At 40.5% G+C, this 14,871-nt stretch overlaps 1 protein-coding gene across 1 annotated transcript in view; it reads left to right on the top strand.

Annotated features, from left to right (window-relative positions):
* Window positions 1–10,744: 10,744 nt before the first annotated feature.
* LOC124281188 (B1 bradykinin receptor-like) overlaps window positions 10,745–14,871 on the top strand; it is a 53,903-nt gene continuing 49,776 nt past the window's right edge. Inside the window, exon 1 of the mRNA XM_046717215.1 lies at window positions 10,745–11,202. The gene's annotated coding sequence lies outside the window, so the exon portion shown is untranslated. The remainder of the gene's footprint in view (window positions 11,203–14,871) is intronic.

Below are 14,871 nucleotides of genomic sequence, written 5' to 3'. Positions count from 1 at the left end.
GTGCCCAACCACTGGCGTCGAAGGGTCCATCATGTTTTATTAGTCTGTCAGACATGTTGATATGACATTCAACATCCATTTGGGTGTTGACAAGAAAACACGTCTAATGCATTCATGCAATGGACTTTTATACACATGACTTGTTCTTCAAGTCAATTGTCCAGAAGTGAATGGTTTTTTGGGGGGATAATTGAGACTGGCTGGCGTAAATATAGTGACTTGAACAGGATCGATGTTTCTGCTCCTTGACAAGTTCCCGAGTTATTGCGGAAGCCTCCAAACATAAGAATATATTTCTTTTGCGTTTTTCACCAAAGCAGACCAATTCTAACGCGGATCTTCACGAGTCATATCTTAAGGTAGGAAATGCCCTACCCTGTGCCACACCGAAAATACCTGAGACAGAAATCTGGCTCTGAGCATTATTTTACCCGTGAAGGTCCGGGTTACAGTTGGTCTTCAGCAACCCATGCTTGTCGTCAGAGGCGACTAACAGGATCGGGTGGACCGGCTCGCTGACTTGGTTGACACATGTATCCCAATTGCGTATATCGATATCCTCGAGTATTTACAGACCGTCGCCATATAGCTGAAATATTATTGATTAGGCCATTAAATAAAAAAACCGACCGAACATAACATTATTGGTTCAAATTATAAACTAAAAATTTGTGACGACACAACGGACAGCATAACACAGTTGTGGGCCTATGTGTTTCTCAAAATGTCGTCTTTGTGGTTTAAACCTGGAAATGGAAACGCCACCGTCTGTGTGAACCCGCTCTCACCAGGCTGATCTATTGCTTTCTAATCTGTGATCTCACTGTGATTAAATGTTAGATGTTCACCGCCTACACATCTTCGTAGGCAGTTCCGGCACCTGTTCGATCTCATGCCATGATCTTACTCGAGGATTTACTCCTACAATCCGTTTGAGTCAGAAACGGACCGATGAATTGCAAATTTTATCATTGTACAAAATTGCCACATAAATATAAATAGTACACATGTTTATCATTTACTAATACCCAACAGCTTTCTGTTTCTTTGAAAATGTTCCGGACACCACCAAACAAGTTGTTTAAGAAACTATCATCATTGAAAACGCAAAAGTTGTTATCTGTCGCGGCGGGGTGAAACCGCAGAAACGGAACAGCCACTATCTCGTCGTGCACGGGATACACATGCCTGATGAAAAATGAAGTTGAATGCTGACGTGAAACAGTTGATGATTAAAGTGTACGATTTTTTCCGTGCTGAAGCCGAAAGGGGCAAACCATTTTATGCCATTAATAAATTCTGTAAGCGGGCAGCAAAAGCTTTAGGAGTATCAGCAAGGGTACTGACAAATGTTCTGGAACACAAACATTGTGAGGGTGATGCGAAGCAGGTAGGGGTCGTGTCAAAATCACACAAATTAAAACATTTGGACAACTTTCAAACGAACCTTGTAAGGCAGTCTATCAACAAGCTCTATTCTGAAAACAAATACATGTCGCTGAAAATTTTAAAAAGCATTTGAAGCAAGAACACAACCTCAGAGTATCAAAGTACACACTCTGGCGACTCTTACACTCTTTCGGGTATCGTTATAAGAAAATTTCGGGGGAGAATAGGTCAGTACTCTGTGAACGCCCTGATATCGTTCGCTTTAGAAATAATTTTCTCAGGGTTATAAAGAAGAAGCGCGAGGAAGGGTTCGAGCCAGTGTACTTGGACGAGACCTGGGTCAAAGCCCCACACACAGCCAGCAGTCAGTGGGTACCCGATGGGGGTGATAAGGGGTCACGTACAAAAAGCTGCCTCTAGGGAAAGGTAAGAGACTAATCATTCTCCATGCTGGTTGCTCCAGCAAAGGCTTTCTCCCAGGCTACGACTTGGTATTCAGGGCAAAGTCCACAGATAACAGAGACTACCATTCTGAGATGAATGGTGCGGTTTTCCTCGATTGGGTTAAAAACAAGTTGGTACCAGCTCTACCAGAGAAGTCTTTTATCGTAATGGACAATGCCCCATACCACAGTGTGCAGGACCCCGACAGTAAAGCCCCGACATCGAACATTTGAAAAGGTGATATGATATCATGGCTCGACAAATTTCAGATCGCACGGCCTTCAAAGGCAACGATACCTCAGCTATATGAGATCATAAAAACCCACAAAGGTGAACCTTTCTACAAAGTTGACAGTTACATATAAAGTAAGGGTCACGATATTCTGCGACTTCCACCCTATCACTGTGACCTTAACCCCATTGAAATGATATGGGGTATTGTCAAAGGAGATGTTGCCAGATCAAACAAAACTTCTAGATTACCTGACGTAGAGGTTTTGGTTAAGGAATCCCTTAACAAAATCACGCCTGAAACTTGGCAAAACTGTGTCAACAAGGTAGCTAACGTCATTGAACAAGGTTACTGGTCTCGGGATGGCTTACAACAGGCAACTGTGGCACTATTTGTCATCCCTTTAAGTCGTGACTATGACACTGCGACAGACGAGGAACCGACAGGTCTCCCGGAATAGATTTTGAGATGTCCCCCGCCATGACTGGCTGTTCCGTTTCTGCGGTTTCACGCCGCCGCGACAGATAACAACTCTTGCGTATTCAATGATGATAGTTTCTTAAACAACTTGTTTGGTGGTGTCCGGAAAATTTTCAAATATAAGAATGCTGTTGGGTATTAGTAAATGATAAACATGTGTACTATTTATATTTATGTGGTAATTTTGTACAATGATAAAATTTGCAATTCATTGGTCTGTTTCTGACTCAAACGAACTGTAGTATACAGCTCGCGTTTTCAACGACATTCCTAAAGAACTCTACGTTTCCACATTGAGGATCTAAGATATGATGTAACGATTTGATATTCTAGTAATAAGGCCGGTTTGTAGAGAAAACCTTAAGAGAAGCAGCTTTTTACCTTTTGATCAATTTAGAAAATCTCACATACGTGGATACAGTGCTGACAAATGTATAGCCATGGAACCGGTTCCCGAACTCATTGTCATTGGCTTCTGCATATCCGTTCTACCAGCAAGTTCCCCCCCCCCCCCACACACACCTCTTAAACAAATAGCGAAGAGTGACAACAAAATATGATCGTTTGTTAAACAACTTTTTTATTCGGGTGTCCGCAACTATGAGACAAATCATCAGAGTTGGTCTGTTGATTTCACGTGACTGTGCAAATTTGGTTTTGCTGCAATTATTATATTTTGTGTTACTGAGCAAATCATCTGTCCCAAATGAAATCAAACGGACTGCAGTCATTCTATTCCTTGTGCATATGATTGAGTGAGTTGGGTTTTACTCCGCTTTGGGCAGTATTCCAGCAATATCACAGTGGGGCAAACCAGAAATCATCTTCACACCCACCTTTTGCAGTTAATGTTTCGCACAAAAATCATTGATTAAAATTGATCATATTTTTATCAAACTGTAAGCTTGGTAAAGGTCCTATACCCAGAGGACAGTGGATCATGGGCCAATCTGGTAATGCTGAACTTCGGATCCTGTAATCTCCCAATTGATTGTCATTGGCCGAAACAACCTGATCTTTAATTTGTTAGATAGCAAAAGCTGTTTGTGTCACATTTGCTGGAGTACCTTTAACCTGCGATCCGCTGTGCACAGTATATTAATGTGAAGACTAAAACCTGACAATGTCCCTGATCCATCTATTTTCTGATCTATTAAAAAGAGACGAAAGCATTCCGACGTCCTCTGCAAACAATCATTTACGTAAAACATAGTTTGATACTAATTGTAAACAAGGTACAAAACAGAAAGAAGGCGGAAAATATTTCCGTCGACATCCTATCGTGCTTAACCTGAATAGAGTTAAAACGCCAAACGCAAGGGGAAGACGTACTTTTAAGCAAACAAAATGTCAATCATGGAAGAAATTTGAATCCAAAATCAATTTCCTTCCAACAATGTACAAGCTGTGGGACACGATTGAAAAGATTAAGCGACTAAGATTTTTCAAATCTGGTATTCACCGTACTCTATTAGCAAATAGATCTGAAATTGCCAACAAACTTGTGGAAACGTTGGCAAACCATTCCTCATCATCAAGATACAGATCTCAATTCCAGAAACAGGAAAATAATCCAGTCAATTTAAACTTCGATAATCGGTGAGGATTACAATGCACCATTTTCTCTTCAAGAATTACAATCTGTCCTTGGGCATATCATGTCACTGCAGTAGCAGCAGATGACATTCATTATCAGCCCCTGAAACACTTGTTTCATGTTTGGAAACGCTTCTTCATATATTTGGTTGAGCAAAGCCATTATAGTCCGTTACTAAAACCTAACCAATCATTCATTTGCAGACCTATATAATTCATTAGCTGTGTTTCTATTCAGTCAAACCCAGCATTCGATTGTGTGTTCAATGATCTTTAAGAAAACCTGTTTCAAAATCTGCCAAGCCTAGTTCCACTAATGTCTTCTCCGTGTTGGCAGATGGTGAAAGTCAAAGGCAGACCTTACCCGCACCAAACTAAAACAATAAATCCCAAACAAATCCTAGATCATTTTACAGATGGATCCAGTGATGTGCCACTGGTAATAAGATACGAACCTGACTTCTCCAAAACCCCAGACAATAGAGTCTTTGCAGCAGAGTCCAAAGCTATTTTTTACAGCTTTGACCGATATTAAAAAAACAAAGCCACCCTAAACATTTCATCTTGTTTTCAGATTCATTGTCTTGTATTCAGACACTTCAAAGTGTCTCCTCAAGTTACCCCATCATTCTCGACATCTTAGTAATGTGCATCAAATATTCCACTGAACAAAGTGGCATTATCTTTCGCTGGCTACAAAGTCAAAGAGGCTAAGGAGGAAACCCACAAGCCGACGTTACAACTGAGGCGGCGGGGGCGGTGGGGTAGCCTAATGGTTAAAGCGTTGGCTCGTCACGCCGAAGACCTGGGTTCGAATCCCCACATGGGCACAATGTGTGAAGCCCATTTCTGGTGTCCCCCCGCCGTGATGTTGCTGGAATATTGCTAAAAGTGGCATAAAACCAAACTCAGTCAGTCAGTCAGACAACTGAGGCGGCGCTTGACAAATCGATAGAAAGTTATACTCGGAGTCTTCTGCCAAAAGATGGGACATTCAGGTTACAAAACTTTATGACTTTACACCAACAGTCGGCCATACCTACGTGGTTTGTTGGTCAAGATATTGCAAATGATGCGATCATTCACTGCGATGTGATATTGGCCACAGGTGAGGTGATACCAAAGGGCATCGCTTATGAAGAACGATTCACCATCGAGCATATTTTTGCGTGACACTGTTGACTTTTCAACTGCAAGGGGTCCACATTATATCAAGCAGTTAACCTGAGGGGTCCGTTTATCCGTGTGAACTCGTATCTCGACGCAAATTACCTACAGATCGGTCTGTGGATGTATACTTGGACTCTCTATTATCGCGGTCTCTCTATTATCGCGGCACGCGAAAACATCGGGAAAGCAGAAACACCACGCCCCGCATCGGCTGTTTACATATGCAAAATACGTAAACTATATACATCGCTCTGGAAAAAGTCACTTATTTCATTGGAATGTCATGTCTAATCGTAGAAATATTAAAGCATTCATCTTTTCAGTAAGTTCTGGAACATTTTGAAACTAGTATGACCCTTACTGCCATTACATCTAGCATGAACCAAAACTTACTTCGTCAAGAGTAATCCTGTGACAACTATAAGGTCATTTCCATATTTTCCGTGCTAAAAATATAACAGGAAGTGACGTATTATGCAACTTCACTCTACACACGGCAGCAACTTGTATGGTACGTTTTAAGGCGGAAAAACAATATTTTGTAACGTTATTGTTACCTTGTATCCAAATGAATAGAAGTTTCAGATGTTTGGGTTAAAACATGATGATATTACTAATGTGAATGCAATTCCTAAATATGTTTTAATGATCACACTATTTAGACTCGTTACTTGTCTTCGTAAACCTTTCACAGTGTCATCTGCTTGTACCGCGTGCCATAGTAAGAAAATAGCAATACCACGATAATAGAGAGTTGCTTCAATTTCCGGGTCAAACGAGACAATCGGAATTGCCGCAATGGTATTAAACGAGTTGCGACTATGTGTCATATTATTTGAGACAGAAATAAAGATTAAACATCAGTCAACTGAATATATATATAAAATGCTAAAGGTCAGTAGCCGTTCATAATCCCGATGGCGACAACATTAACAACCGCAATGATAGAGGGTCCCACGATACAACTAATTGTTTGTTTTTTACGTTTGAGCATAAACCACGTCTTTCATATTGTAAATGATATTGTCATAACCTGGGTTTTATATTATCAATAATATTGTAATGTTCAAATGTGTGTATAAAACCTGCTCTTGAGTGTGAGTTTGTGTTTATAATGGGCGTGTGTTTGTGTGGGATTGCTATCCTCTCTGTATGACTGAAATAACGCTAAACTTTTAACTCACTCACTCGACAGTGGCGCCACCCTATGCAGAACTCGAGTTGTTTTCCTTCTGATGATATCCAATCGGATCGCTGTTATTATTTCGAATTTCTTCGCAATGACAACTAGGGCGGACGACCTTGCAACATTTGAGACTTCGTCAGACAAAAAATCCCTGACAGTTGCCATAGTATAGACAGCTATTATTTCAGTCTTAAGATAGTACAGGAATACAGGCTAGTGCCACTACACAACACCAAGTAACACTGCACTTCCCGACTGAGTGGGTGCATCTCAGTCACTGCGATAGACCTTCAGACACATTTTAGTTGAAGAGCAGTGAAATGTGCTCTCACATATGTGAATGTAATTGGTGGAGTAGACTGAAAACTTAGAACAGCTTCAAACACACTTGCCTTAGGTTATATTTGGAATAATGCCATCTCAAATTCGACAAGCGAAGGCTGTGGCTTGGTTTCAAAATACGGATGTTGGTTTTGTAACACGCTAGAGGGCATTCGATGTTGAGTCCACTCATGATTAGGTACTGAAAGGTAGGCTTGAAATGGTGAAAACTTTAGATACAGGCAGATCTACACGTTTGCCCTGGGAAGACGTTTCTGGATATACATAGATATATTCTACATTATCAATCTCAATGTATACTCTACCTTCAGTTGTTGGCGATCTATAGCCCGTGTTTTATATTCTATTGTCTTCTTTAATTGGAATGTTTTAGCTTTGCTCGCTAGTTTTATATTATATCTGTGATTATTTAGTATATTTACTGTCCATCGTCGACAGGTTTTAATCTTCAAAATGTTTTCACTTTTTACGGTATAAATTGTTTTCGTCACGATATGGCTGAGATATTGCCGATGTGACGTTAAATATTAACTCACTCACTCACTCAATGTATACTTGAGCCTTAATGTTTTAGTTTTTACAGCTGTGAGGTGGCATCTTAAGACTGTATGTGGTGAGGAGTGGGGGCCGTTACCACTTTGCTCAGTTAAGACAAGGTGTTGGGAGTCACGATATGGCTGAAATATTGCCAAAGTGATTATAAATTTTAACTCACTCACTCAAGGTGTTGGTTTGTTGGTTGGTTGGTTGTTGTTCGCCACACTCAGCAACATCCCGGCTGCATGACGGCAGTCTGTAAGTATATGTAAATAATATTAGGGGTGGATATTGCAGAGAATTTTCATATTGCGATATATTGCGATGCGAAGGCATGTATTGCGATATGTATTGCAATATATTGCATGAAGTATTTTTGAACAAAAAACTACTTACAATCGAGTTACTTCTTGATTTATAGAGCAAAAACATAACAAAATCACTAGGCTTTTAATCATGATAAAATAAAAATGAAAATACTATTTGGCACAAATGAAACAAGGACATATCCGAACATTTCCGAGTGTTACGAAGTTTTCCGAATGCAAGTCAAAATAACGGTTTTCGATCAGCGTATCGCAATACGTATCGTTTTCATGTCTGAACCGGTAAATACCGGCAAACCGGTTATATTGCGCAGCTATAGTAAATATTTAGACAATACCTTGATTGACATGAACATTGACGTTCGTTAATAGCATGATATGCATCCGCCAAGTCAGTGAGGCCGAACTTAGGTCGCATTTTACCATAAGGACAATTCGAACCCACTTCTTCACGCAGGGGTAAAAGCACGCGGGTTACGGAATTATGGGATTACGTGACATTTGCTATATTTATCCGACGATACATTCGCTACATATACATGTGAAACGTACGACAGTGCGCAGACATCTGTTATCTGTTATAAGTTGGTGATTTGTTTTATGATCGTTCATGCCATAATCGAGACAACATTGCTGTACCAACAAATATTGCACCACTGGTCACTTCTAGGACAAACTGGATTTCTAAGCCCATGTTGTTAAGTGATATAATATAGACAATACATAAATATCATATGCAATATGCTCGTTTGGATGCCATTGTCCCATAATTCCGTAATCCGCGTGCTTTTACCTACGTAAAGAAGTTGTAGACCTCGTCCATTTACTGATCCTATTCCAGATTCACCATGGATGTCTGACATAATTGCATCCATCGTCCATTTACTGATCCTATTCCAGATTCACCATGGATGTCTGACATAGTTGCATCCCCCGTCCATTTACTGATCCTATTCCAGATTCACCATGGATGTCTGACATAGTTGCATCCCCCGTCCATTTACTGATCCTATTCCAGATCACCATGATGTCATCCCCACCATGGATGTCTGACATAGTTGCATCCCCCGTCCATTTACTGATCCTATTCCAGATTCACCATGGATGTCTGACATGGTTGCATCCCCCGTCCATTTACTGATCCTATTCCAGATTCACCATTGATGTCTGACATAATTGCATCCATCGTCCATTTACTGATCCTATTCCAGATTCACCATGGATGTCTGACATAGTTGCATCCCCCGTCCATTTACTGATCCTATTCCAGATTCACCATGGATGTCTAACATAGTTGCATCCCCCGTCCATTTACTGATCCTATTTCAGATTCACCATGGATGTCTAACATAGTTGCATCCCCCGTCCATTTACTGATCCTATTCCAGATTCACCATGGATGTCTGACATGGTTGCATCCATCGTCCATTTACTGATCCTATTCCAGATTCACCATTGATGTCTGACATAATTGCATCCATCGTCCATTTACTGATCCTATTCCAGATTCACCATTGATGTCTGACATAATTGCATCCATCGTCCATTTACTGATCCTATTCCAGATTCACCATCGATGTCTGACATAATTGCATCCATCGTCCATTTACTGATCCTATTCCAGATTCACTTTGAATGTCTGACATAGTTGCATCCCCCGTCCATTTACTGATCCTATTCCAGATTCACTTTGAATGTCTGACATAATTGCATCCCCCGTCCATTTACTGATCCTATTCCAGATTCACCATTGATGTCTGACATAATTGCATCCATCGTCCACTTACTGATCCTATTCCAGATTCACCTTGAATGTCTGACATAATTGCATCCATCGTCCATTTACTGATCCATATTCCAGATTCACCTTGAATGTCTGACATGGTTGCATCCCCTGTCCATTTACTGATCCTATTCCAGATTCACCTTGAATGTCTGACATAATTGCATCCATCGTCCATTTACTGATCCTATTCCAGATTCATCATGGATGTCTGACATAGTTGCATCCCTCGTCCATTTACTGATCCAGATTCTGATGGTTGGTCGTATGTTACGTGTTAAACATGATATCGTGTCACTTTAAGTCATCCCAGAGGAATAAAACACGCCGTTATATTGTCAAAAGCTGCGTTTGTCCGGCCTTATCCACAATCTCGTTACGTCCGAGATTTAGTTACATATAAAGCGAGAACACTCGGGCATAAAAGTCTCGATTGCCCACTGAAATAGATTAGATGATAGTGGGCTGAAAATTGGCAAAATAGCAGTGAAAATTATATGAAAGGAAAACCAGTGATGACACCAGGTGTTCACGAAGCGTGTACGAAATGTTTAAAAATGTGCTGCTCTATCGGAAGCACCACCAATACACAATTTGCATTACAAATGTCCAGTGTTTGTTTTTTTATATGATACAGTTTTACACCTGTCATGTCTGTATTCAAAAGAAACAATGGACCAGAAAGTCCAGTGACTCGATAGCGCATTACTGACTTTTTAAAAACTAAAAACAATATGTCAACTATGCATAAACGCTTACGGCCATTGTGTAGGCGTGAGTACACAAGTTTTCTTGTAAGTAAAACACAACGGCAGGGAAATATGTTCATTTTGTAAAACAATGTGAGCTGTTTTCATGTCTCGGACCAGAAGTCGCAGAACATTAAAAAAAACACCGTTGATTTTGAATGCTCCACTCTTTCCGTGTAGCATTTAACTTAAGACGATTAAGTGAAACATAATAACAATAATTGAAAAATTAAAACCATTTACTTGCTTGACAAATTCCTAACGGAGCAGAACATTGAGAAAAATAAACCTTTGATATCGAATACTCACACCCATTCCGTGTGGCATTTAGCTTGAGATGATTAAGTAAAACATTTTAACAATAATTGAAAAATCAAAACCATTTGTACACTTGACGCCGATCTAATCCGATCCCGTCCACAATATGATTGCAGGTGCTGACAATTACAACGTCAACTAAGAGTGCACACACGACGAAGTTACAGTACCCTGGTCGATAATTCCCATCACCAAGCCAGGCACCGCTACCAACGTCCTTTATAAACGTCCCGTATTCAGGAAGAATGGCCATAGTTCGAAACCAACAGCCGAATGTGTTTGTGAGAAGACCAGCCAAGCACGCGCTGATAACCAGGCAGCTGGCACTTTCGCAGTTTTTCCGGTATTGAGCTGCGAAGTGCTAGCGACGTTCAAGCGATTGAGCTTGTTTTTCGCGGTAGTCAAAGAGTGAATCGGAGGACGATGATCGATCTGCGGTAGGCGAGTTACGGCTCTGCTTTCTGGAAGATAATATGATGTTGTGTCGACACTGACAGGAATGTTTCAACCTTCAAACACGTATTCCTGCTAGACAGCGGTACCGGTGTCTGAAGGCGTTTCGCCACGCCTCTGTGTTCTCCCGACATTCTCATTCGGATATAGCTACGGTGAGCATACTGTGCAAGCGTGTCACGTTTTCGTTTATTCAGGTAAGTAGGTTCTTTGTACAAATGTGAAAATCATGTATACATTTGTTTATAAACATATAGGACCTAAGAATATTCAGGTGTATGTATTGACTTTCAGAAGTTAAGGTCCACACAGGCACATTGGTTTGATATCTTTTATGCATAACGTCTTTAGACAACTTTTTTGTCCTTGATGACACATGAATAAAAGGACAAGAAGTATCGTTACTGCTGCTGGTGGCACTACCACCACCACCCCCACTACCACTGCTACTACTATTACTACTACTACTACCACTGCTACTACTACTACTATTACTACTACCACTACCACTGCTACTACTACTACTATTACTACTACCGCTGCTGCTACTACTACTACTACTACCACTGCTACTACCACTACCGTTACTTCTTCTACTACTACTACTGGTCCCCATTGTCCCTAGTTTGGTGATCTACCTTCAGTTGTTGGCGATCTATAGCCAGTTTTTATATTGTATCGTCCAAATAGTGCTATTAATTTTAATTTTCCACACTAGTTTTAGTTGTAATTGTGATCTTCTAGTTGTTTTACTGTCCTTCGTCGACAGGTTTTTATAGTTTACATCTATTCCATTTCGGTGTCACATGTGTTCTCGTCACGATATGGCTAAAATATTGCCGATGTGACGTTAAATAATAACTCACTCTACTACTACTACTACTACTACTACTACTACTACTACTACTACTACTTCTACTACTACTACTACCGTTACTACTACTACTAGGTTACCGGTTTATCTTCAGCAAAGTCGTTACAGGCGACAAACGGGAACGGGTGGTCAGTTTCGCTGACGTGGTTTGTACTCATGATGTCAATCTGTGGACTTCCTGGTCCCGACTCGCGTTTTTTGTACTACCGTCATATAGTATGACCATTGCAAACCACAACCATAAACAAAATTGATAAACAAACAAAAACTATTACTTCTCCTCAACCACCTACTACAATTACTTCTGCTACTATTACAATACAAATAATAACAGTACTATCACAACTGACGATAATGATATACCGGAATATTAGAAATGCAAAATAGAGCATCTCTACGTCAGTGTGTTTTAATTTTGTTTAGTGTTATGCGCAGGCACAAAGAGCCTGGCGGGTATTGTTTTGGGTTTGGGGTTGTTTTGTTTGGGGGCATTAGAAATCTACTGTATTATTATCATTCCACAAAATGCATTCATAAGAAGTAAACTAACAAACTAAGATTTACAATTATGAGTAGTGAAGAAGGAAAGATGTATGACTACTTGGAAACAGGTGAGAGACTGTTCTGTGTCACCATGGAGATGATTACGAGGTCGTTCTCAAAGCAGCCTCGTGTAAATAAAACATAAGTCCCATCTCTTTGAAACATACGTTTGAACTGAACAATTTCTTCACGGATCGATCCTTCGGATTATTGAGAATTGAATTCAAAGAGATCCCTTCTGTGGATGGATCTGAAGGTTGCAGGAGAATGCGTTGTAAGGATGAAGCTTCAAAAACACCCTAGGACGAGCTAGATAACATGGACTTCAGGATAATGTCACACAATGCTTCTGAAACACACATGACTAGCTTCAAGATGTCTTTTTTATCATGTTATTGTAATGCTATGTTTATGTCACGCAAGTGGCGCAGGGTACGTTCAACAAAGCGGTCTATAGCTGAAGTGAGTGAGTATGATTTTACGCCGCTTTTAGCAATATTCCAGCAACATCACGACGGGGAACACCAGAAATGGGTTTCACACTTTGTACCAATGTGGGGAATCGAACCCGGGCCTTCGGCGTGACGAGCGAACGCTATGACCAATTGGCTACCCCACCGCTCTATTGCTGAGGTGATCGTACGTGGCAGCCTGAAGTTAGCAGTGGGTTCGTTTTTTCGTTTCGGTTTCCATTGTCCGCGTAATTGCGCGATGCATAGTGCATAGTGTGTATTACGTGTGCGTAGTGTCCAATTCCATTTGTACGTAGTCTGCGTAATTGCGTGATGCATAGTGCGTTTTACGTGTGCGTAGTGTCCAATTCCATGTGTACGTGTTGTCTGCGTAATTGCGTGATGCGTAGTGCGTATAACGTGTGCGTAGAATCCAATTCCATGTGTACGTGTATAAAGGCTATGTGATACGTTAAATCAAGTACTTTTCGGACTGATCACAACTGCTGTCTACAATGCCGCCTTGTTTTGCAAAGAACGCTTGAGAACTAACTGAGGATGAAGAGGATGTGATTTTTGCAGGTTCATTATACTGTTATGTGAAAAAACCCACAAAAAGACGAAGGCACCTGTAGTGGGTGCATGAACTCCTGAGACAGAAGGAAATTTGGCATTTTTGAGCATCTCATAAAGGAATTGCATCTCCACTCTGAACAGCTCCAGATATTCTTTCGATTGAGCAAGTTCAGTTTGAATGTTTTTTTGTTACAAACCACGTGACATTGGGAAGACCCTTGGGAATCCCTACTTCCGGTCTCCGTATAGCTGCGTGATGCGTATTGCGTAGGCAAAATCACGTACTACGCAGCAGGCGTGTGTGGAAACGGCTATCGCTGTTTAGTATAAAGTGTTGTTTGTACATTACGCATCACGTACTACGCACTACACGCGCATGGAAACACGGCTATTCGTTTTTCAAATAACGAATAATGTGCTAGAAGCGGGTTCGTTATTCACTATATGCCCATCAGTTCTATCACATACAATTTAAGCTAACCAGCACCCGGTTTGCTATTCAGACATGGAATAATATGTATTAGAAGCCTTTAATCCCAGCGGATTCGTGTTTCGTTATTCGTATGTCGAAAAACGTGCAGGCAGCGGGTTCGTTATTCTAAGGCTGTACATGAAAGATCTACAGTCGTGTGGTCATATACACTAAAACGATAAGCAAAAGGCAACATGTAAAACATACATTATATATACATTATATATATGTGCTAAAATTATGGAGATATAGTTTACACACGACAGAAAACTCCCAAAGGGAGTAAAAATGTAGCGTAAGACATGTAAACAACAAAGATGGCGGACCCAAGATCGCCGACATCTCGTGAAATCTCGCCAACTACACGACAGTATATTATATAATTGTAGAGAATGTATATAATATTTACACTAAGTGTAGAGAAGTAAGAGGTGCATAAAAAACAATTTGAATAAAAAATGCACCAAACAAGAATATACTTATAGGCCAAGAGCGAGGGTGTACTGACATTAGTTTGACCCTGCACATTGGCGTTTAAGAAAAAGCACGGAAAATATTAATATTGAATGCGATTCCACGACGGCGAACGTAAAACGTTCTCCAAAAAGGATAAAGGACTACATACAGATGATTCTTGCGACATGATGACTTAGAAAGCTTAGATTCGGTTGGCTTGCGACGCTGTCGGAGAAAACACGTCTGACGTCAGCGATGGTCTAGAAAAAGAGGAAATTGTATGGCATGTTGGGTAAACCCTAGCCACGAGGTTTCATAAAAGGGAGGTAATACGCTCACCACTGCATACCGCATCAATAAAAGTTTGTTGTTTTAAAAAAATATACAATTATATATATTTTCAAAACTTTTTGCATGGCCATTACACATGTTTGCGGTGAAAAAAGTACCCCCTAGAGTACTCCAAGGAAGACTTCTTCTGAAAAGGAAGGAT

This window comes from Haliotis rubra, unplaced genomic scaffold (assembly GCF_003918875.1).
Source record: "Haliotis rubra isolate DU_JTF1 unplaced genomic scaffold, ASM391887v1 Scf28, whole genome shotgun sequence".
NCBI lineage: Eukaryota > Metazoa > Mollusca > Gastropoda > Lepetellida > Haliotidae > Haliotis > Haliotis rubra.
This window is presented reverse-complemented; position numbering and strand designations above follow the sequence as displayed.